Source organism: Anomaloglossus baeobatrachus, chromosome 3 (assembly GCF_048569485.1).
Source record: "Anomaloglossus baeobatrachus isolate aAnoBae1 chromosome 3, aAnoBae1.hap1, whole genome shotgun sequence".
Taxonomy (NCBI): Eukaryota; Metazoa; Chordata; class Amphibia; order Anura; family Aromobatidae; genus Anomaloglossus; species Anomaloglossus baeobatrachus.
In genome coordinates, this window is record NC_134355.1 from 350192353 (window position 1) to 350216645 (window position 24293).

General features: G+C 43.8%; 1 long non-coding RNA gene across 1 annotated transcript in view; it reads right to left on the bottom strand.

Moving 5' to 3' along the window:
• The window catches only part of LOC142295282 (uncharacterized), a 346889-nt gene extending 323870 nt beyond the window's left edge, over nucleotides 1-23019 (bottom strand). The window contains exon 1 of the long non-coding RNA XR_012751407.1: nucleotides 22669-23019. This is a non-coding gene — a long non-coding RNA (uncharacterized LOC142295282). The remainder of the gene's footprint in view (nucleotides 1-22668) is intronic.
• Nucleotides 23020-24293: the final 1274 nt, after the last annotated feature.

The window sequence follows — 24293 nt, forward strand, 5'->3', positions numbered from 1 at the left end:
TCCTAGGTGCGCCCATGTCCTTTACAGCTGTGCCAGCCAACCTGGTGCCACTCTCCCACCTTTGCACTCCTGTGTATATGGGTCCTCCCTGGCGTGGAGCACTTGGTGGTCCTCCTTGTGTCTGGGTTCTGCCGCAGGCAGCTTGGACTATTTAAGGGAATATGTCCCAGTCCTCCCTTTGCTGCTGATGCCTTGGACATTAGTGGTGGCAGATGAGTCATGGAAACCCACCCGCCTGGCAGAGTGAACAGATGGCTTGAAGTTCTGGTCTGTTCTGGGATCTGCACCCCGTGCGTACAAAGTACTGGAAGCCCTGGATGTCCACCCAACAGGATCCCTCTGTCCTTGGAGCTTGCTCTCTTGCTCTCCAGCTACTTTTCGCCTCTGAATGGCTGTTCTTTCTACTCAGGTCTTTGCAGAGTCTTTGCTACTTTCAGTGTGTCTTTCACTTCCTTTCTCTGACTCACTAAGTAACACATCCCAGGTCACTCTCTCCTCCCCCAGATCTGGTCCCTCCCTTCCCAGTTGGCTAACTGTTAGCTCACAGTGCCCAGCCCTGTCACTTGGCTCTAAGGGGGGTCTCCCAGCCAGGTTGTGAGTGTAAATGTCCTGGTGTGCTAGTGTGTGTGTAATGACTGGCACAGTCATGTAGGACCCGAGCTGTTACCTTGTTGTTACCTTATTTTGTGACACCTGATTACCGCAGGGGCGTCACATATGACTGGCTTAATTTTCCTTATGCCTATCAAATGTACATAGAGCTTTCAGAGTCCTGACCTCTGTCTAATATTTCTAATAGGAAATGTGAATGGAGACACTGCCTTTAAAGAGGACTTTTCACTAAGTTTTTCATGTTGAGCTGGACACAATTTAATAGTGACTGCAGGCTAAAATAACATTTATAGGGCTGGGGGGTTCATCTTTTTGTTGTGGTGTCATTAGCGATCAAAGTATACTGGACACAAATATGAATGAAACACTTATCTTTGCTCTCATTTAATTATAATTATAAGATCTAAGACTATGGTTTTGTATGCATTTTGGCTGCTTTTATGGTGTGTTTTGCTGCATTTTAGGGTGTCATTTCTCTACAGTACATGTAAAGTTAGCTTTGTTCACCATGCAAAAATACAGCAAAAAATGCAGCTTCTTATACTATCATTGCTTTAAATGGTGAAAAAAGCAGCAAAAATACTTAAAGAATTGAAATGCTGTTGCTTTCAAAAACGCAGGAAAAATTCAGCATTTTGCCATTTCAGCAAGGACACATAAGCAGGTGTATGTCTGTGTATGTATGAGATTTCTGGAATTTTATTAGTATGTATTTGCAAGAAAACCATGCAAAAATAACTGCACCAAAACATGCTGTATAGCCTTAAGGTCACTTTACACGCTGCGACATCGCTAGTGATGTCGCGTGCGATAGCACCCGCCCCCGTTGGTGGCACGATATGTGGTGATCACTGTCGTAGCGAACATTATCGCTACGCAGTGTCACACGCACGTACCTGCTCTGCGACGTCGCTGTGACCGGCGAACCGCCTCCTTTCTAAGGGGGCGGTTCGTTCAGCGTCACAACGACATCACAGCAGCGTCACTGGACCGCCGCCCGATAGAAAAGGAGGGGCGGAGATGAGCGGCCGGAACATGATCCACCTCCTTCTTTCCTCCTTTTCCGGTGGATGCAGGTAAGGAAATGTTTGTCGTTCCAGCGGCGTCACACATAGCGATGTGTGCTGCCGCAGGAACGACAATCAACATCATTACTGCAGCAGCAACGATATTTGAGAAGAGGGGGGGCATGTCACCAATGAGCTATTTTGAACGTTTTTGCAACGATTCAAAATCGCTCATAGGTGTCACACACAATGACATCGCTAAAGCGGCCGGATGTGCAACACAAATTCCGTGACCCCCCAACGAGATCGCTTTAGCGATCTCTTAGCGTATAAAGCCACCTTTAGTGAGCAGTTCTCCTTTGTGGAGATAATCCATCCACCTGACAGGTGTGGCATATTAAGATGCTGACTATACAGCATGATTATTGCACAAGTGTGCCTTAGGATGGCCACAATAAAAGGCCACTCTAAACTTGTTACAGTATTGGAAGGTTTCGGGGTGGTGGCAGAAAACCAGTCATTATCTGGTGTAACCATGATTCACCAGTCTGCCATATACCCTGTACAGTGAAAACTGTGATTCATCCATGAAGAAAACACCTCTGCAATGTGCTTCACACCTTTGAATTTGAGCATTTGCCCACTTAAGTCGGTTATGATGATAAACTGCAGTCAGGAGAGGCCTCATTGAGCATGATGAGCATGCAGATGAGCTTTCCCTGAGATGGTTTCTGACAGCTTCTGCAGAAATGCCTTGGTTATGCAAACCAACTGTTGCAGCAGCTTGTCTTAGATGATCTTGGAGGTGCAGATGCTGGATGTAGAGATCCCGAGCTACATGTGGTCTGTGGTTGTGAGGCCGGTTGGATGTACTGCAAAATTCTCTGAAACACCTTCATAGACAGTTTATGGAAGAGAAATTAACATTCAATTCATGGGAAAAAGTTCAGTGGACATTCCTGCAGTCAGGATGATAATTGCAAAGGAGAAGTGGGCCTAAAGGCCACTTTACAGACAGAGATAAATCTGTGGCAGATCTGTGGCAGATATGTGGCAGATCTGTGGCAGATCTGTGGCAGATCTGTGGTAGATCTTTGGTAGATCTTTGGTAGATCTGTGGTTGCAGTGAAATTGTGGACAATCAGTGCCAGGTTTGTGGCTGTGTATAAATGGAACAATATGTCCATGATTTCACTGCAACCACAGATCTGCCAAAGATTTATCTATGCGTGTAAAGTGGCCTTAAGTCTTTTCTAGATGGACCCAGGTCTTTTTTTAAACTATGTAACTATGAAATGATTTACTGATAAAATATATAATTGGTGGAGGAAGGTTTAACTAGATGGACCTAGGTCTTTTTTTTAATTTACTAAATGCTCACTAACAGAGATTAAGACAAAATTCAACTCATGAAAAATGGGAGCAAAAAGTGTTGCATTTATATTTTTGTTCAGTATATTTGGCACATAAATAGTTTTGGGTTTTTTGAAGTCCAAGTGGGTATTATCAGAGAGATTTCATTGCAGAGTGTGTTCTTTTCTCCCTGTATGACGCTGACCAATCATAAGCAGGCAGTAACACTGTAGGGAATGCACCTCCACAATAGCTTAGAACAGGCTCCATGTGAAACATGTATTGACAGTCTATTCTTCTGACTGCAGTGTGAATACCAATGCTGGAGCACAGTAGAACTGAGTGTAATTAACTGTTAGCTTTAATCTGGAGTATTGAAGAGTTGAGTTTCATTACAAACACTTCTAGTAGCGTTCCTCTCAAATTCAAATGAGCTTTATTAGCAAGACCAAATACATTTTAGCCTTGCCAAAAGCAAGTGTATTGCTGTCAACTGTACATTACTGCCCATATTTACTGCACATTCGAGATATCTGCTGTGAAAAGAGCAGACTGCTATTATGTCACACATTAAATCTGTTATAAGCTATAGTACAGTGGGGATGTATTCCCCTTGTATGTGGATCCCTGCTCATGATTGGCAGCACTGGTACAACTATGAAAGAAGTGTTTGTAATGAAACTCAATACTGAAGCATTGCTAATTCCCCCACATTGATTGCTGGTTATGAGATCTGAATGCTGTTAGTTAATCACCCTCAGGTCTGCTGCACTCTAGTTATCATTCTGTAGTGAGGAAAGAATACTGTTTGGTAATACATGTCTCACATGGAGCCTGTTCTATGCTGCTGTGGTGGCATGTTCTTCTTTCCCATGTGTTGCTGCCTTTTTAGAATTGGCCAGCATCAGAAAAAGGAAAACGTATACACCCCCTGAGAAATCTCTTTGGTAATGCCCACTTGGACTTACAAGAAAATTTACTGTTTAGGTAACAAGTACTTTGATTGCCAGTGTTTCTACAACGAAGATGCATGAAAAATTTGGTAAAAAGTCCTCTTTTCATTCTACATTACTTTGTAATATATTTTATTAATATTCATAAATAATGCCTATAAGTCATCAGGTGTTTGCTACCCCATCTTAGAGCCGTATGATATAGAGACTGAGACTGATTCCAGTGATGTAGCATTTACTTGGCTGCTTGTTGCCGTTTTTATAAAATCAATGTTTTATCTGCTGCAGATCAAGCAGTTTTCTTACTGCTAAGCTCTGTATAACCCCACCCTCACAACCGTTTGTGGCTTCCTGTGTATACTGAGCATAAGCAGAAAGCTGCCAATCAGTGATGTGGGTGAGACCTTACAGAACTTGTGAATATGGACGACTATATTGCAGCAGGTTTATTAGTCTTCTAATGATAAAATAACTTTGTGAGCAGGAGATTATCAAAATTAAAAACCAAGCAGCCTAATAAGTGATGATTCACTGGAATCGGGGTTTCTGTCTGTACCTGGTGTTCCTCTCAGATTAGGTGGCAAAAAGCTGGTGGCAAATTCCCTTTCAAACATAACTGGCAGAATTTAAGCTACTGACAGCCAATGCCGAGAGGACTAAACTTTATCCTTATTGATTCCTTCCAGATATAAATAGGTGGCATGTTTTCAGCTCCAATTGCTGTCTTTGGGGATTGACTATGGATTTGTTTATAACATATCCATTCTGCTGGTTATTTAAAAAGTAGAATATTTGCGTATAATACAGAAGCAATCAGTATAATTGTAACAAGCAGTTTGTAGCTAGAGGTGAACATAACATGACGACAAAGAAGAGAAATCTCCACTACATGACGCCTCACGTTTCCTATTAGTCTTTGTTTTACTATTTGGTCACCCTGTCAATCATGAATAGCTTGGTAAAGGTGAACCAGAGGGGGGACACATGACATACATATACATTATTATTATTATTAGCAAAACTCCCTGCAGCTGGTGCTCTACAACTTGGGCATAGTCAAGTCAATCTGCAACATTTCCTGTTTTGGGATACTAGTCCTTTGTACCCCTAGATTGTACATTATGGAGCTAGAAAAAAACGTTTAAACAATATTAAAAAAGAAAAAGTCAATGACGCCACCTCCCCCTTTCTCCATTTAAAAAGAAAAATAGACGCATTTGGTATTGCCATGTCTATAAAAGATAGCTCTATGGGTGGCTCAGTGTTTAGCAGTGTAGTCTTGCAGCGCTAGGGTCCTGGGTTCAAATCCCACCAAGAACAATATCTGCAAGGAGTTTGTATGTTCTCCCCGTGTTTGCATGGGTTTCCCCAGCTTCTTCCCACACTCCAAAGACATACTGATAGTGACCTTAGATTGTGAGCTCCAATGGGGGACAGTGTTGCCAATGTATGTAAAGCGCTGTGGAATTAATAGCGCCATATAAATGAATAACTATCATTATTATTATTATATCAAAATGGTAAATTAATTAACCAATATGCTAAATGCCGTAAAAAGAAAAATTAAAATAACTGAATTGTCGTTTTCTGCTCTGCAACTCCACCAAAACATACAAAAAGATACTATCAAAACGTCATACGTAGCGCAAAAAGGTATCTATAAAAATGTCTGCTCGCCATGCAAAAAAATATGTAAAAGGGTAGCCCTGCCTTAGGCTACAAGTCTGCAGTCGTGATGCACAAACAGAAGTTTTGTGAAGTCACATAGATCTACATTTATGAAAAGTGGAATTTTAGCATCAGCCCATTTTATATCACATAGTATTAAAATTGTTCCAGAAAATGAAGTTGGTCTCCCCAAAAATTATTGCAATTAGGTGTTTAGTTATACACATTTTTTTCCTTTGTTTTTATTGGAACAACACAAACACAAACAATGAAAAAAAGGCTAATTTCCCATAAAACCCCAAAAATGGACTGGAAAAAAAAATTGTTGGCACCCTCAACTTAATATTTGGTTGTACTCCCTTTGGAATAAATAACCTCAATCACTTCCTATAGCCATCAAAAAGCTTCTTACATCTCTCAACTGGAATTTTGGACCACTTTTCTTCTGCAAACTGCTCCAGGTCTCACATATTTGAAGGGTACCTCCTCCCAACAGCAATTTTAAAATCTCTCCATAGGTGTTCAATGTGATTTAGATCCGGACTCATTGCTGGCTACTTCAGAACTCTGAAATGCTTTGTTTCAATACATTTTTGGTCGCTTCTTGTGGTATGTTTGGGGTCATTCTCCTGCTGGCAGACCCATGATGTAGGACGCAAACCTAGCTTTCTGACACTTTGCGACCCAAAATCCTATGGTAATCTTCAAATTTCATGATGCCTTGCACACAGTCAAGGCACCCAGTGCCAGATACAGCAAAACAACCCCAAAACATCTTTGAATCTCCACCATATTTGACTGTAGGTACTGTGTTCTTTTCTTTGAGAGCCTCATTCCGTTTTGGTAAGTAGTAGAATGATGTGCTTTACCAAAAAGCTCTGTTTTGATTTCATCTGTTCAAAAGATGTTTTTCCAGAATGATTTTGGCTTACTCACGTATATTTTGGCAAACTGCAGTCTAGCTTTTGTATGTCACTGTGTCATCAGTGGGGTCCTTCTGGGTCTCTTACAATAGCGTTTCATTTCATTCAAATGTTGACAGATAGTGTGCACTGATGTTGATGCACTCTGAGCCTGGAGGACAGCTTGAATTTCTTTGAATGTTTAATGGAGCTGCTTATCCACCATCTGCACTTTGCATTGTTCCAATACACACAAAGGAAATAAACATGAGCACAACAAAACATGTGTAATAATTTCATGGGAGAAATACTTCATTTTCTGGAACAGTTTCAAAGATGCCATCACTTACGGCCATAACTGTATCTATAGCAGCATTTCACCAATCTAATATATTGGCCACATCATAAATCCCTTCCACTAACTTTAAGGACTCATTCAGACATCCGTTAAATTATATCTAATCTCGGATTTCAATGCATGGACTAGCTACGGGTCTCCTGAACATGTGTGACAGCCTCATATAAATATAATAAGCTGTCACGGTCAGGTTGGGAGAGACATGGCCAGTCCATGTGAAAGGGGTTGGCAAGCAGAAGACGATCGTATGTTCTATAGCATTTCTAATCAAATACCGCCATCTGCAGGTGGGACAGAACTGACAGGAACTGAAGTGTAACCAGTGTGTTTCCTCCAGGGAAGCGTTTGAATGCAACTGTTACGGGCAGAGACGTCAACAATGATTTGGCCAGGACAAGGATGTGGATCCACTGGTCCACGAACTTACCCAACAGGGGCGTAACTAAGTGGCTACCTGGTCTTCTCTAGAGCCTCTGGTATTGAGGTTAGATTTGTGCTGCAGGTTGCCACAAGGTACCACTCCACGGTAGTCCTGGATCTGTCAAAGCTAACACTGACACAGAAACAGGCAAGACGGAGTGAGCCTCTTTAGGGACAGGATCACGATAACTGGCAGGGAGGAAGTTGATACAGGTGCAGACCGGACGGGACCAGGTGCGGGTTCAGGTTAAGAAAGGAACATGGTGTCATGCTCGGAGTTGCCAGTGTCCGAATACACTGAGTGACTGCTGCGCACAGATCCACAGACGTCTGACACAATACACAACACACAACAAACAAGGGGGGCAAAGGGCACTTTACAAAGGTGGGCCCTGCAGCTGGGGAGAGGGGTGAGAGGAAACCTCCTGGACTCACATCAAGCTGTTTCTTGAGCTCCCTAGCGTACCTAAACGGGGTGTTTCAACCCGTCGGCGAGCCAGATACCTAATCCATCACTAGCCCTACAAACACCTTGGCTAGTGAGATGGCCAGTTGGAGCCATTAGCCCCACCGCTGTACTAATCAACAAGCAGGAAAAAGTAGACACACAGAGGAATACAACACAACACAAACTTGATAGCTGCAATAACATAACTCCAACAACCAGCAGCTCCTAGAGACGTGTGGTCACCTAGGTGGTCAGGAACAGAAGATTCTATTTCCAGCGGAAGCTGAAAGATGGAGAGGCTACTTAAAGGAGATGGGAGGGGTAATACACCGGCTACACATGAGGTGATTAGCTAGGAACTGCTAGCAGGAAAAACTGAAATTAACTTCTGATGTGCCAACAAAAAGCAAATACGTTTAATATGCTCAGCTACCAAATGAATGAAGCTCAGATCACAGAACCATCACGCATCTCTCAACCGCGAGAAACAATCGTGACACATGGGCAGGTACTGGTATACTGGAACAGATACAGAAACTAAAGCTGGTATTGGGACACAGAAATGAATACGGGAACTCAGGCTGGCACCGGGACCCAGGAACAGATACAGGAACAAAAGCTGCTACCAGGACACAGGAACACAGGCTGATACCAGGACACAGGAATAGATACAGGAACTCATGCTGGCACTGAGATACAGAAACGGATACAATAACACAGGCTGGTACTGGCACACAGAAATGAATACAGGATCTCAGGCTGGTACCAGGCCACAAGAATGGATACAGGAACACAGGCTGACACTGGGACACAGGAAAGGCTAAAGGAACACAGGCTGACACCAGGAGAGAGGAACTGACTCAGGTACTTTGGACATAGGAATGGATCAGGAACTCAGGCTGGAGCTGGAAATCAAGAACAGCATCAAGAACTCGGGCTGGAACCAGAAACCAGGAAGAGGATCTAGCACTCAGGCTGGAAAAGGGAACTAGGAATGGGATCAGGAACTCAGGCTGGAACTGGGAACAAGGAACAGGAGCAGGAATTCAGGAAGGGACCGGGACACTGGAGAAGGTTCAGCCAATTAGACAGATTTGGATTCAAAATTGAAACTTGATCAGGCATATGGGTGAGTACCAAATCTGGAACAGAATCCAGGAATCAGACAATGAGCTAGTAGTTATAAGGCACACTGGCTACAGGACACAATGTTGCACTGGAACCTTCCAATAGGAGAGGGTGCCTAAATACCTGGTAATAATAATACCCAATAATAGGCTGGGAACACATCAGGTGCCACCTAGTACTCCCTAGCAATAGGCTGGGAACACATCAGGTGTGTGCTTGCTGCCCCTTTAAGAAACAGAGATTGTGCATGACCTAAGCTCATGCCTATGAAACTCATGTGGCATGTGTGGGCCCTGGAAGTCGGGAACCTTGATTGGGACAGATGCTGGAGGAACAGCAAGGCAGTGAGTGGTGAGTACGTTGGCAGCCATTTCAGTTAGTGCAGGGATCGCCAGCATTACAGTACCCCTTTCCTTATGCCCCCTCAATCAAACTAGGCCAAAAAACTATCTGAAATCAAAAGAGCAGAATGCCAAGGCAAACAAGCTACTGACAACAGTAACTGAAAAATTCTGACAGAGTCAGACATATGACTCAAGTACCGGCATCTATACAGGAGACAGACAAGAAGCCCATAGGTGGGGAAAAATAAAAACCCCAAGACTAAAGCCCGCTTTACACGCTACAATATATCTTACGATGTGTCGGCGGGGTCACGTCGTAAGTGACGAACATCCAGCATCGTAAGGTACATTGTAGTGTGTGACAGGTACGTACGATTGCGATTGAACGTTAAAACGATCATGGCATACACGTCGTTGAATCCTGAAGAATTGCACGTCCGGTTGTTCAATGTTCCCGATGCAGCACACATCACAGTGTGTGACACCCCGGGAACATTGAACAGATCTTACCTGCCTCCCGCGGCTGCAGCCGGCAATGTGGAAAGGAAGAGGTGGGCGGGATGTTTAAGTCCCGCTCATCTCCGCCCCTCCGCTTCTATTGGCCGGCTGCCGCGTGACGTCGATGTGACGCCGAACATCCCTCCCACTCCAGGAAGTGGACGTTCGCCGCCCACATCGAGGTCGTATGGAGGGGTAAGTATGTGTGACGGGGGTTAATTGTTTGTGCGGCACGTTCAACAAATTAAACGTGTCGCACATACGATGGGGGCGTGTCACATTGCATACGATATCGTATGCTTAATTGTAAGGTGTAAAGCAGGCTTAACTCATCACTAGTCATTACAAGCATGGTAGTGCCCACTCATCACTGACCATATCTACAAGGAGTTTGTATGTACTTCCCAGGTTTGTGTTGGGTTTCCTTCACTCACACTCCAAAGACATATTGACGTGCCGCACATACGATGGGGGCGTTGCAACATGTAAAGTAGGCTTAACAGGCATTTCTGAAAAGTCCACGGTCCGACCTCACTAACTTAGCCATAACGAAAAGTCCAATATGGAAAATGGGTCTGCACCATCCGCAGGAGTGCAAGGATTTAATCCAGTTTATGGCCAGAGTGGAATTGTTAAAGCAGAAAACAGGTGTGCACCGTCCGCAGGACTATGGTCAGATATTGATCTTGTCAATCCCACAAATGGGACTTCTCTATAAAAACTCAGAGAGCAAGGCTTAGCAGAGTCAGTGGAATCCATGGCCTATGTAATCTGTTATGGGCAAAATGGCAATGACCGATCTGGCCAGGACGGGAATGTGGATTCACTGGACCATGGATCACAGGCCTACCCTGGAGGGTCATGACTAAGTAGTTACCAGGTCTTCTATAGAGCCTCTTACGGTAAGGTTAGATTTGTGCTGAAGGTATCACTCCAAAGTAGTCCCCGGATCCGTGCAAGCTAACAGTGACGGAAATAGGCAAGATGGAGTAGAGCCTCTGCTGGGACAAGATGAAGATAACTAGCAGGAAGGAAGTTAGTATAGGTACAGCGAGAACGTAAGGATTTAGGATCAGACAGGAACACAGATTCAGGAGCATAGGCAAATACTGGCATACTGGAATGGATAAAGGAGCTCAGGCTGACACCGAGACACAGGAACAGATACAGGAGCTCAGTCTGGCTCTGGGACACAGGAACGGATACTGCAAAACAGTCTGGTATGGTTGGTGCCGGTACACAAAGAATGGATACCTAGAACACAGGAACAGATACAGGAACTCAGGTTGGTACCGGGACACAAGAATGGATGCAGGAACTCAGGCTGATACTGGGACAAATGAATATATACAGAAACTCAGGCTGACAATGGAACACAAGAATGGATTCAGGAACACAAGCTGGTACTGGGACACAGAAACATATAAAACAACACAGGCTGGTACCAGGGTACAGGAATGGATACCCAAACTCAGGCTGGTACTGGGACACAGGAACAGATACAGGAATTTAGGGTGCTAACAGGACACAAGAACGGATACAGGAACACAGATTGGTACCAGGACACGGGAACAGATACAGGAACTCAGGTTGGCATTCGGTCACAGGAACAGATACAGGAACACAGAGCAGTACCGGGGCACAGAGACAGATATAGGAACACATGCTAGTACAGGGACACAGGGAATGGATACAGGAACACAGGTTGGTATCAAGACACAGTTACAGATACAGTAAAACAGGCTTGTACCAGGGCACAGAAATGGATACAGGAACACAGGCTGATACCAGGACACAGGGGCAGAAACAGGAACACAGGCTGGTACCGTGACACAATAATGGATCATTAGCTCTGGCTGAAATGGGGAACCAGAAATGGGATCAAGAACTCAGGCTGGAACCAACAACACAGCAATAGATCAGGAACTCAGGCTGGAACCAGGGTCGGGATCAGAACTTAGGCTGGAACAGGGAACAGGAATGGGATCTGGAACAGGATCCAGCCACTAGACAATGAGCTAGTAGCCACAAGGCACACTGGCAAAAGGAAACAACATTGCACAGTCACCTCCCAATAGGGGAGGGTGCCTTAAATACCTGGTCCTGGTACTCTACAGCAATAGGCTGGGAACACATCAGGTGTTACTTGGAACTTCCCAGCAATAGGCTGCTAACTCTGCCTCTCTGCTGCTGCACCTGACCCGACATACTTGTAATGCTGGCGTTCTCTGCACTAACCAGCAGGGACGTCAATGTACTCACCACTCATTACCATGCTATTCCTCCAGTGTCTGTGCCTACAGCAGCGCCTGGCTTACAGGGCTAGCACACCCCACATGGGTTTTTTGGCCAGGTGCTTAGATTGCACACACTCACCACTTTGTAATCTGATAAGGAGATAGATAAAGATGAGAGTGGAGATGTAGGGAGAATGGGGTACAGTGGAGAGCTTTGTGGGTGAGAACAAGCTATTTAAATAGAATCCTATTATGTATGGGCAGCCAGAACAAATACTGGAGATCACAGATGTCCATGCAAGCACTGCACGACCCACATAACACAAGTCTGGAATGATGGCCTGAGAAAAGGTGAAGAAGCCTCAACTTCAATATCATAAGAAGCGCTGACTCAAGTGGACAGTAGAAGATTGGATGCAAGGTGATTTGGGTGTTTGATCCGGATCTGGCACTCGAGAAATTAAAAAAAAAAAATAAAGGAATAATAAAGAAAATAAGAATGAAGCGAGCGCTTCATACGTACTGAGGATCTGTTGTGCCACCCCGTGCTCGGCGGCAGCCGAGCCGCTCGGGTCCGGACCTTCAGTGGGTGGCTCAAGGGACTCCGGACCCGGGGGGTGAACGGTCACTTCGATTTAAAAGGGGTTGGCGGTTTGGGGGGACATAGGTGTATGGCCTGAGCCGTGTTTGAGTTTGTGACGCCACCCACGGGTTGTGGTGAAGGTAGACACCACCGCTGCGGTTACGGGGGCACCCGGGGGAAATGTTGCGCAGCAAGTTGTTAACCCCTCCGTGGTTAGGGATGGTGGCCCCGGGACCCGTTGTGGGAGTAGTTGGGCGGTGCAGGGAGATGGGCGGCCGGAGGGCATTGATGTACTCACTATTAGTAAACACACATGAGTCTCTGGTAAACCAAGGTGATAGTGGTCGGTGCCCACAGCCAGCTCCAGTCTGGTCCCCCACCCGGTTGGTGGTCTCTGCCTTTCTCCTGCACCCGTTTTGTGATGATGGACTACCTGCGTTTGCAACTCCAGGAGTCCACTCCCCGGCTTGTGATTGCCAAAGGAGTCCTTTGCCCGCAGATACTGGCCCATGGGATCTCTCTGCCGTGGTGGTGGCTTTCTATCCCCCTCGTTGGGCTGTTGTCTTCAGTCAGGACTTTGGGTGGGACAGAACCTATAGTCCTGGCCGCAATCAGTTAATTAGCTAGCCCTCAGCAGCTTCTGGACCTAGCTTCAGGGTCTGAGTACCCCCCTTTATGCTCCGGTTTCCGAGTGGGTTCCCCGGGTCGGTACAGGCGGGCCATTACTCTGTCCCGGTCCACCACGGTTCCACCAAGCCGTCTTCCTGGCTCCTGCAGGCAGAGGCCTCCGTATGCCTCCTAGCCAAAGGTGCCCGGGCTCCAACCCTGGCACCTGTCAGTAAGTTGCATACCTGACACACAGGCCTGCTTCTAGACTTGAACTTCAGGACTAGACTTACTACTCTTTCCTGTCTCAGGCTCTCTGAACTCCTCGATGGGCGTGTCCAACTGCCTGACTCCGCCCCCTGGTGTGTCCATCAAGCACTGAGGGAGGTGACTAGGGTTTAAATGTTTGGCTGCTGTCACCTTGTTAGGGGACTGGTGTAATGCGGGGCCCTATCTGTGACTGCCTGGCTGGGCCAGGGCGTCACACTGTCATGGTGGCAAACTGCTTCCAAGTCGCGCATTCACTTTTTCTGCCACTCATTATTGCTCATCGCATGTGCACTGCTTTCCTTGCCCACTAGCTTCCCTGTCGTCTGTGATTGGTTACAGTCAGCCCTCAGCATGTGTGACAGCATCTGACTGCAACAATTCACAGGTGCTGTGATGTGGGTCAGTATCGAGGTATTAAAATAAATTGAAAAGTAAAACAATTGGCTTAAGGTCGCCCCATATTATGATACCCAGCACAGATAATGCCCATAGCTAAAGGCTGCAGCCCCAGCCCTGCATTTATCTTGGCCGTGTATCAAAATAAGAAGAACCGGATGCAGCTTTTTTTTTTTTTAATTTAAATAAATAATAATAAATAAACCGATGTGCAGTCCTCTCCAATTTTGATACCCAGCCATGATAAAGCCAGACAGCTGGGGCTGGTGCGAGTGCGATCTGATAAAATATTGGATTGCACTCGCACCATGGCTAATCAATGAGACAGTTTACTCTATACCGTTTTTTCTTCACACAAATCGGGCTCTCAGTGCAATCGCAGCATGCTGCGTGTTGCACCGAGTCTCAGCTCTCGTACCCCCATGCAAGCGAGAAAAAAAGAAAAAAAAAAAAAATCGCACTACGGATGGCATACGCATGTCATACAGATTGCATACGCATGTCATACAGATGGCATACGCATGTCATACAGATGGCATACACATGTCACACGGATCTTTGGTGTTAAAAATCTACAGACTTGCATAACACTCACATGGCACTCGCATGACGCTCACATGTCATACGGATCCTAGGTGAGAAAAATACGCACATCATATCAGATGGAAAAGAGCCCTAAATCTGCATCTTTTGGCAAAAAAACACAGTTCTCTGTAAGGAGATGCAGGTGGGTTCACTGACTTTAGTGAGGTCACTTGAGGTGAGGTTACCTGCTGTCACAGATGGAGGGTCGTGGGAACTGGCAGCTGCGACTGCAAATCACCTGAGTGACATCACTGCTGATCGTGCGGCTCAGTCTCTGTTTGCAGTCACAGCGGGCAGTTATGCTCTATGGCCGCTCACTGTGACTGAGCTGTAGCAGAGCCAGGATCGTCGTGGGACCTCATGTGGATTACTTCAGACCTTCGGGGTGTTTGGGGTTAATAAAGTGGATAAAGAGGGTTTTTTTGTATTTTATTCCAAATAAAGAATATTTTTGGTGTTTGTGATTTTACTTACTTTCACTTACAGATTAGTGATAGGGAGTCTTATAGACGCCAGCATCACTAATCTAGGGTTTAGTAGCAGCTGTGGTCTGTTATTAACCCCTCATTACTTCGATTGCCACTGCATCGGGGCACTTGGGAAGAGACGGGTAAAGTGCCCAGCTTGTCGCATCTAATAGATGCAACAATTGTGGGTAGCTACAAGTTGCTATTTTTAGGCTGGGGGCCTAATAACCATAGGCTTCCCCAGTTGGACAACACCAGCCCCAGATGTCAGGCTTTATCATGGCTGGGTATGAAAATTGGGGGGATCGCACGTCAGTTTTTTAAATTAGTTATTTAAATAGTTTTTTTTTAAAAAAAAAAAGTTGCATGCGGTTCCTCTTACTTTGATATACTGCCAAGATAAGCGCATGGCTGGGTGCTGCAGCCTGTAGCTGTGGCTTTATCTGTGCTGGTATCATAATATGAGGTGACCCTACGTCAATTGTTTAATTTATTTATTTTTACTGCACGATCTAGACGCATGTTGCATCTGTGATTGAAAGCATCAGACATGCTGTCATACAGGTTGGGGGTGCGTCTTTCTGCAACCAATCACTGTTGCCGGTGGGCGGGGAAAGCAGTGACATATTCAATTATCAGCCCGGAAATGAATCTGCAACCTGGAAACAGCTTACCTCCATGACACGGACCCTCGGTGAGTACACCGTGTGTGCTCCTATTTCCCTATCCCTTCCACCATCATTGTTAATCGTCGGATTCTGGTCCCAGTAGACTTATGTGGGAACTGGATTCCGGACTGGAACCGGATTTTTTTAAAAAAATTAACAGGGACCCGCAGGTCCCGGTTATCTGTGAGTCCACCCATCTCTAATTGTTACCCTTTTGCTCGTCGGTGTAGAACTTGAGTTTTCCAGCTTAAGTGTATTCTGTGACTAGAAGGGTAACACTAAAAATAGAAATATAGCTCCGGCACACCTTGAAGAAAATTAGGCAGAAAGTCTTGGGTGGTGCTGAATGTATTTTTATTGAACACGAAAAGTAAAGTCTGTCCCCACGTTTCGGTCCAAATAGGACCTTTCTCAAGGGTTCTATCAGACTAAAACATTGGAATCAGTAATGTCTTAAGGAAGCGGGAGACTAAAGTGTAGTCTGGTCATATATTGTAGTACGGGGTGGGCCCAATAAAAACATACAGTGTGTAATATCAAGTGGGATGTCCTGTAATGATAGGGTAACAGGGCAGTTGCAGCTTATCTAGGTGATTAAAGCCGGATGGCCGGGTCACTGAAGATGGGACTAAGTATCAAGTCTCTTATACAAGGTAAGGAGGAGCATAACGCAGTAGTGTAGCAAGGTAAATGCCTTCAGTTGGATCAGAAGAGGAATCCTCTGGCCCAGTTTACTTCACGTTAGTGCCAGCTACATGTGTTTCAGGACAGATCCTGAGGGGTATCACTTAGAGGAGATGAGGATGTCATTGGGCTTTAATCACCTAGATAAGCTGCAACTGCCCGGTTTACCCTGTCATTACAGGACATCCCACTTGATATTACACACTGTATGTTTATATTGGGCCCACCCCGTCCTACAATATATGACCAGACTACACTTTAGTCTCCCGCTTCCTTAAGACATCCTAGTAGGGCTCCTCCCGATATCATAGAATTGCCTATGTGAAAACTTTGTCACATGGTTACAGTACCTAAACTAACATCTTCAAGTCTACGATGACCCCATGCGGTTTCGTTTTTGGTGCAATTTGATTACTGATTCCAATGTTTTAGTCTGATAGAACCCTTGAGAAAGGTCCTATTTAGACTGAAACGTGAGGACAGACTTTACTTTTCGTGTTCAAAAAAAAATTCATTCAGCACCAACCAAGACTTTCTGCCTAATTTTCTTCAAGGTGTGCCAGAGCTATATTTCTATTTTTAGTGGCTATTTTTCTCCAGAGCACCCAGCCAGATAGTCAGCCAGGTTTATCATTGCTGTTAGAAGGGTAACACTGACGCACCCCTGACTGACAGACTCGGATTGGGTTAGTGCAAGTAGAATTTCTTAACTAGAATCTTTAGTTGTATGTAATAGATCAGTCGATGTTACTTTACATATTGCAAACTGTGAATTGATTTGCTTTCCCTTGAATGCTTATATCACTTATTGATTACTTGTCCTTCCTCTAACTGCCTGTTGCTGTAAAATAGATACTTGTCGTGAGTCACTACTGAGTCCTCTTTATTGGGTTGTTGCACTCCAGGCACTTGTTGACACGTGCATTGAAGCACGAGTTTGGACAACATTGAACGTGCTTCTGAATGAGCCCTTAACAGGAACTAGTCACACTATTTACGGGCAGATTAACACTATATCTGCAGGTAAATAGTGCTGCTTGATGTAACAGGTTTCCATTAAAATAGAAACAATATGAACAACCTGTGCATTAAAGACATTTGTTCTCCTTAATTAAGAACCCACTATACATTCACTATTAAAGGGAACCTGTCAGGTGCAATATGCACTCAGAACCATGAGCAGTTCTGGGTACACATTGCTAATCCCTGCCTAACTGTCACTGTATACACTAGCATAGACAAAGGGATCTTTAGAAATTGTATTTCTAAAGATCTTTTATCGTATGCTAACGAGCGCAGGGACTAGTCCCAAATGTGTTATATACCCCGACTAGCAGCCACCTTCCTAGCACATTAGCACAACCCCAGGCGCCTAATAGCATGCTATTCACCAGCGGTGCCACGCATAGCTGTGTTCGCTGCGACAGCGCTTCTGAATGCCGGGCACTTCCAGTCATGCGCAGTAGACCTCTCTGAAGCTGGGTCACGTACTCCCAACTTTATACTGCGCATGACCGGAAGTTCCCGGCATTCAGAAGTGCGGTCACAGCGAACACAGGTATGCGTGGCACCACTAGTGACGCTGCATTGAATAACATGTTAGTACACCCCTGTGGGCGTGCTGCCATGCTAGGAGGGTGGCTAGTCGGGGGATATAACACCCTTGGGACTAGTGACCGCGCTCATTAGCATAAGATAAAAGATATTTAGAAATACTTTTTCTAAAGATCCCTTACTCTTTGCTAGTGTATACAGGGACAGTTAGGCAGGGATTAGCAATATACACCCAGAACTACTCGTGGTCCTAGGTGCATATTGGACCTGACAGGTTCCCTTTAACCTGTTAGGGGATCTATTTCCTACTCTAATAGAGCTTGACTGAATTCATAGGGCCCCAAACCGGTCATATGATATCTGTAGAATCCACTACTTTAACCCCTTAAGACCCCTAAATTTGTCGTTTTTTCCTTCCCATATTACAAGAGCCATAACTTATTTATGCTTTCTTGATAGTCACATGAGGACTTGTTTTTTGCAGGACAAGTTGTAGTTTTGAATGACATCATCATTCATTTTACAAACGGTATAATATCCTTAAAAACATTTAATAAATATCAAATTAGGGCAGATATAAAAAGAAGAAACAATTACGCTATTGTTGTTTGAGCTTTGTTTTTACAGAGTTCATTGTGTGGTAAAAATGATACAATTCTAAAATATTATATGTCAATACTTATCTAGATTACACCAGGATGGAATTTTAAAAGAAATTGTCAGGGCAATGCCTTTTACTTTGTTGCCAACAATGGTCAATTTTTATGATCAATTATATCTACCAACTGTACTGTATATCTTTATATTAGGTTTTTTAGGTTTTCTTTTCCCTTTGAGATGTGTATAAGGCAAAAATCTGATGGTCCGTGTGCCGTCTACATTATTTCTCACACCCATAGACTTGTATTGGTGATGTACATGATCGTACACAGCATGCTGTGATTTTTTTCAACATGATTACGATTATCAGTATCCAAATATCCTATACGGTTTAAAAACTGATGGAAGGCATTGGGAGATGTGAATCTAACTGCCAGCATGTAAGATGTTGGTTTGTTTTACTATACACTCTATATCATGTACTAAGGACAGACTAGCTTCCTTAGCTTCCAACCCTAAAGCTAGCTAGCTAAAATTGGCGAAATGCGTGAAGCATTTTCCCTCTTGAATTGCCAGCTACTGTCGCAGAATTGATACCCATGACATTTTTACCTCTTCATCTCAAAATATGTTCTTTTCTCTGCTCTGTGGACCTTGCCATCTCAATGCTATGACTGAGTGTTACATTATCTAGTCCAGGGGTCCCCAACCTTTTTGACCTTGAGAGCCACATTCGAGATTGGAAGTTGACCGAATACAGGCACATACAAGAGAATATTATCACCACACCATAATTAGACCACATAGTATGCGAATATTACCACACACAAGGGAGAAATACCACGATACTATGACCAGATCACATATCATATCCCCAATCATGGATATAACCTGGTATATATGGCCCCATTCAGGTATATATGGCCCCATCATATCCTCATCCTGGTATATATGGCCCCATCCTGGTATATATGGTCCATCATGGCCCCATCCTGGTATACAGTATATGTTCTTATCATGGCCCCATCCTGGTATATATGCTCCCATTATGTCTCTATCCTGGTTTACATGGCTCCATCATGTCTCCATCCTGGTATATAGCCAAATCCTGGTATATTTCCCAAGCATGTTCCCATCCTGATATATAGCCTCCTCATTCTCCTGGTATAATAGCCTCCCCATCTTCCTGGTATAAAGGCCTCTCCATCCTCCCTGTATAATGGCCTCCCCATCCTCATGGTATAATGGCCTCCCCATCCTCATGGTATAATGGCCTCCCCATCCTCATGGTGTAATGGCCTCCCCATCCTCATGGTATAATGGCCTCCCCATCCTCCTGGTATAAGGGCCTCCCCATCCCCCTGGTATAAGGGCCTCCCTATCCTCCTGGTTTAATGGCCTCGCCATCCTCCTGGTATAATAGCCTCCCCATCCTCCTGCTATAGTTGCCTACCCATCCGCCTGGTATTGTGGCCTCCCCATCCTCCTGGTATATAGCCTTCCCATCCTCCTGGTATATAGCCTCCCCGTCCTCCTTGTATATAGCCTCCCCATCCTCCTGGTATATAGTCCCACCCCAGCACACAGTAAAAAAAAATTAAACGATTATACTCACCTACCCTATGCTCCCCCGGCATTCTCCTGCCATACTGGCATGCCGGTAACTTACCAGCCTGTAAGCGCACAGCGCATGACGTCAGTGTGATGCGCGACCATTTAGAGCACCAGCAGCTGTCAGCATATTCTCTGCTCCCCATGCCCATGATTGTGTGCGTGGGGAGCAATGAATATTCATTGTTTTAATTGGCGGCAGGCACCTTGCAGTAGAGGGACCCAACAGATCTCTGTGCTGCGATGTATTTCAGTTGGATTCGTGCCCGCAGATCTACATCCATCTGAATCAGGGGCTGGGGCAGGCCTGGGTCCGGTTGTAGTGGCTATCTCTGCGACTGCAGTAGTTACGCTCCTGCCTACTGTCCTCTTCGACTCCTCTGGAGCATTTACCTGTGCCTGCGCATCCTGCTCTGTAGCTGCGGGCCTCGGTGATGACAGTATGTTGCTGTACGGTGCTGAGCAGCTCCTCTGCCTCAATCCTGTCACCGCACTGTTTAAATGTATGCGGATTCTGTTTATTTTTTACTAATTTCTTTTTATAATGTGTTCTCCTTCATTGTCTAACTGCCGTAATTCTGAAATTACAATGTGCATATTTCAGTAAGAATGAGGAAAGCCATTGCATCAACAGGTGTGTACAAACTTTTCAGTCACATTATATGTACAGATGGAATGACTGGCACTTTAAAAGTCTACAGTCCCTATTAAAATGAAAAGGTAATTTTTGCCAGCACCCTTTGGTTCCAAATAATTTCCTAATACACTTTTTTGGAAAACTGCAGCTAACTGATGCACTTGTGTAGCTGTAGTCTACCATTGGGAGCAGCGCTATTCTCTAGAGGTGAACTGATAATTGGAGCAGTTAGGATCATATATTTGCCAGTCCTTGCTGATTGCCTGGGGAACAGCAACGTTTTGCTACTTCATTTTGCACTGCAGAAAACAAAGGTAGCAGTCTATAAAAAAAAAGAGTCGTACTGGTATTTTCAAAAGGTAAAAGCAACAGTTCACTTCTAGGTTTGGTCCAAAACTCCAGCCTGATTTATACCTGCAGTTTATGGAGTTTTGTGGGAGCCGTAGAGATTCATCCAACCATTGAAGTTCACATTTGCCAGAGTGCAATATATACAAACCTAAAAATGCACTTAGAAGTTTCCTTGGTAAAATAAATGTTACGTTTCCTTTTTATTGACATAGTAAAGCAGTTCTACAGATCATTATTTCTCCTTACACAATGACAAGCATAAACTTAGTCTTAAAAAAAGAAAAACAATACGACCAGCACAAGGTCAAATGATTAAAAACAAATTTAATCTATTAAAATTCCAAGGATTAAATAAATTTGGATTTTAGCATTTTCATGGCTGATCTTGTGTTGGTCGTATCGTTTTTCGATTAATTGAAGCCTTGGCCATGTATTTCAGACAGGTGAGATGACATTTTGCTCCATTTATAAACTTCTTCGTTTATGTAAGTCTGAATATCTGGTTATACTCAGCCTATCATCTTCCAAGGTAGGACTAATGTCAAGGAAAAACGCATACAGTAGCTATTCTTCAATTTCTATACAATTGCTCATTTGTTTTAGCATGGTTGATACTATTCGCTACTAAAATGAAGTCTCCATGTGCTTTTTACATGAATCATATGGTAGTGGTTTGGGATTGGTCTAGAACAGTTAGTCTTCTTTGACGTTCCTCTCCCCGCCCCAGTTGCTTCATGGTCTTACATGCAAATTTACTAGTGTCAACTCTAAAAAAAAGAGTGGCTAGGCCTCACTAAGACATACTTAGATGATTTTCCTTCATTTTATAGGTCTGTTGTGCGTACTTAAAGAGGAAAACATTCTTAGAAAGAGGACTATATCTCAGAAGCCTTGATATTAGCAAATATACAAATCAAGACATGAAAGTCACTACACTTTCTTTAACATGTCATTTCCCACTTGTCTTTATTTTCTAGGATCAACAAGTGTTTCTTTAGAAAAAAAAAAATATTGGAACAAGGCTGTCTGGGGATAAAACATCATTAGTTACAGCGTGCAGTTTGTTTGAAATATGCGTTCCAGTACTTTAATATCTAAGTACCGCCTTGTGGAAAACTAATTACTGAACCACTGAGAGCTTCATAATGTCCTGCATTTAAGTCCTGAGCGTCATACATAATGCATGGGAAGCAGGCTCTGCTCTCTGATTACAGAACACTGTTATTAAGTGAGCAAATTAAAGATGTGAATAATTCACAGGCTGAGCGTATTGTCAGAGCTGCATTGTGAAATTAGAATTTCTAATAAGTGCTGCAATTTTTTTAACCCAATTAACACAGAGAACGTCTTGAGACTGAACAGTACAATAAAAATTATTACCTTATTCTTTTGCCTCACAACAGACAAATTAAACACTGTACTTAATTTTGTAACATTAATTACTTTATTGCAGGATTCCGTTGTTTTAATCAAAGTTCAAATATTTATTTGAAGCTTCGTAAATATTTTCATTAAAAAATGGTTCTGAGAACAACTCAAGTACATAGAAATCACTTAATATTTTGTGCTAAGAAAAACCTAATTTCCTTGGTAGCCAATATGAGTTTTGTGAGCTTCTTTAATGGCACTGCAAAAAAGACATACTGTGTATGTTCTTGGTTTGACCTAAAACGGATACCCACAAAAAAGCTTTACGTAATAGATAAGACATAAGATGCATTTACCTACCTTAAATAATGTAAAGGAAAGTGATTTCTCCAGCCACCGATAAGTCCGAGGCTATGTATATTCATTTTCAGGACAAAATCTTTGTGTTGCCAATATAAAGATAGATCATTTTTCTTCACATTGGGAGTTTTTCTGTTTTCCGTAGAGTAAATTCAGAAACAGCTGATAGCAGCTGCATGAGGTTTTCATCTTTCCATCCGTAGCAGGCTGCTCCACAGGCTGAAGAAGTTAAAATCAGGTAAAAGAATGCAGTAGGTTTAACAAAAATAAATAAAAAATCAATCTCAGCAGACGTCCATTGTCTTTAATATGTTCGTTATTTGATTGTGTGCATATTAGGAAGCTACTCGAAGCAGTCTCAATGCAATGCCCAAAGATATGGGGAGAGACACTGAGAGGGAGAAGGAAAAGAAAAAGAGGGCTGTCAGTGCAGATAAATCTGCATATGGAAATTAGGGTAATCCTGGGTACAGTTTTATTTAACAATGATGTAGTGTTTTTTTAATTAGCCAAGAATGTAAGCTATGCAGAACTGAGGGGATAGAAAGGAACTATACACAAAGTATTGTGAGATAAGGATCTGCAAAAGTACATCATGTCTATTCATTTGTCTGTTAACCTATTCTATTTGTTAACATTTGCTAATCATCTTTAAAAAATAAATAAAATGATGTCAGATGTGAAGTATAGTATTAAAAAGCAGCATGGGCTGTTAGCTGATGATTGGCCTAGAAAGATCACAGAACTGGATAAACATGTGACATGAGGCATGTAAATGTTGGTTAGGAGAAGCAACAAATGCAAAGGTTGAACATATGAGTATGAGAACAAAATTGTTTTAAAATTTAGAAATGAGATTTTTCAATTTCATTCACATGTACTGTGCTGTTTTTTATACTAGTTGTAATAGTGCAGCTACTAACGCAGCACTTACATGAGGCGACACGGTGGCTCACTGGTTTGCTCTGTTTCTTTGCAGCACTGGGGTCCTGGGTTCACGAAGGACAACATCTACAAGGAGTTTGTATATTCTCCCCGTGTTTGCATGGGTTTCCTCTAGGTCTCAGGTTTCCTCCCACACTCTAAAGACAAACTGATAAGGACTTTAGATTTAAGGTACCGTCACACATAACGAGATCGCTAGCGAGATCGCTGCTGAGGCGGTTTCTGTGATGTGATGCTGTAGCGATCCCGTTAGCGATCTTGTTATGTGTGACACCTACCAGCGATCAGGCTCCTGCTGTGAGATCGCTAGTCGTTGCAGAATGGTCCAGGCCATTTTCTTCAAAGGCGATGTCCTGCTGGGCAGGACACATCGCTGTGTTTGACACTGTGTGACAGGGTCACAGTGACTGCTGAGATCGTTTAAGGTCGCTACTGTGACCTGTATCGTTTCTGCATCGTTGGTAAGGTCTGACATCTCACCAGCGACCACCCAGCGACTTACCAGCGATCCCTATCAGGTTGCATCGTTTTTGGGATCGCTGGTAAGTCGTTGTGTGTGACTGGGCCTTAGAAGTATGCTGTGGATAAGAAACGAAGATAGGGTCTTATCTGGTGGGATTTGACAGGACAACAGTTAAGGTACTCACCTGTAGCAGTTGTGCCAATCACAACTCCTACAT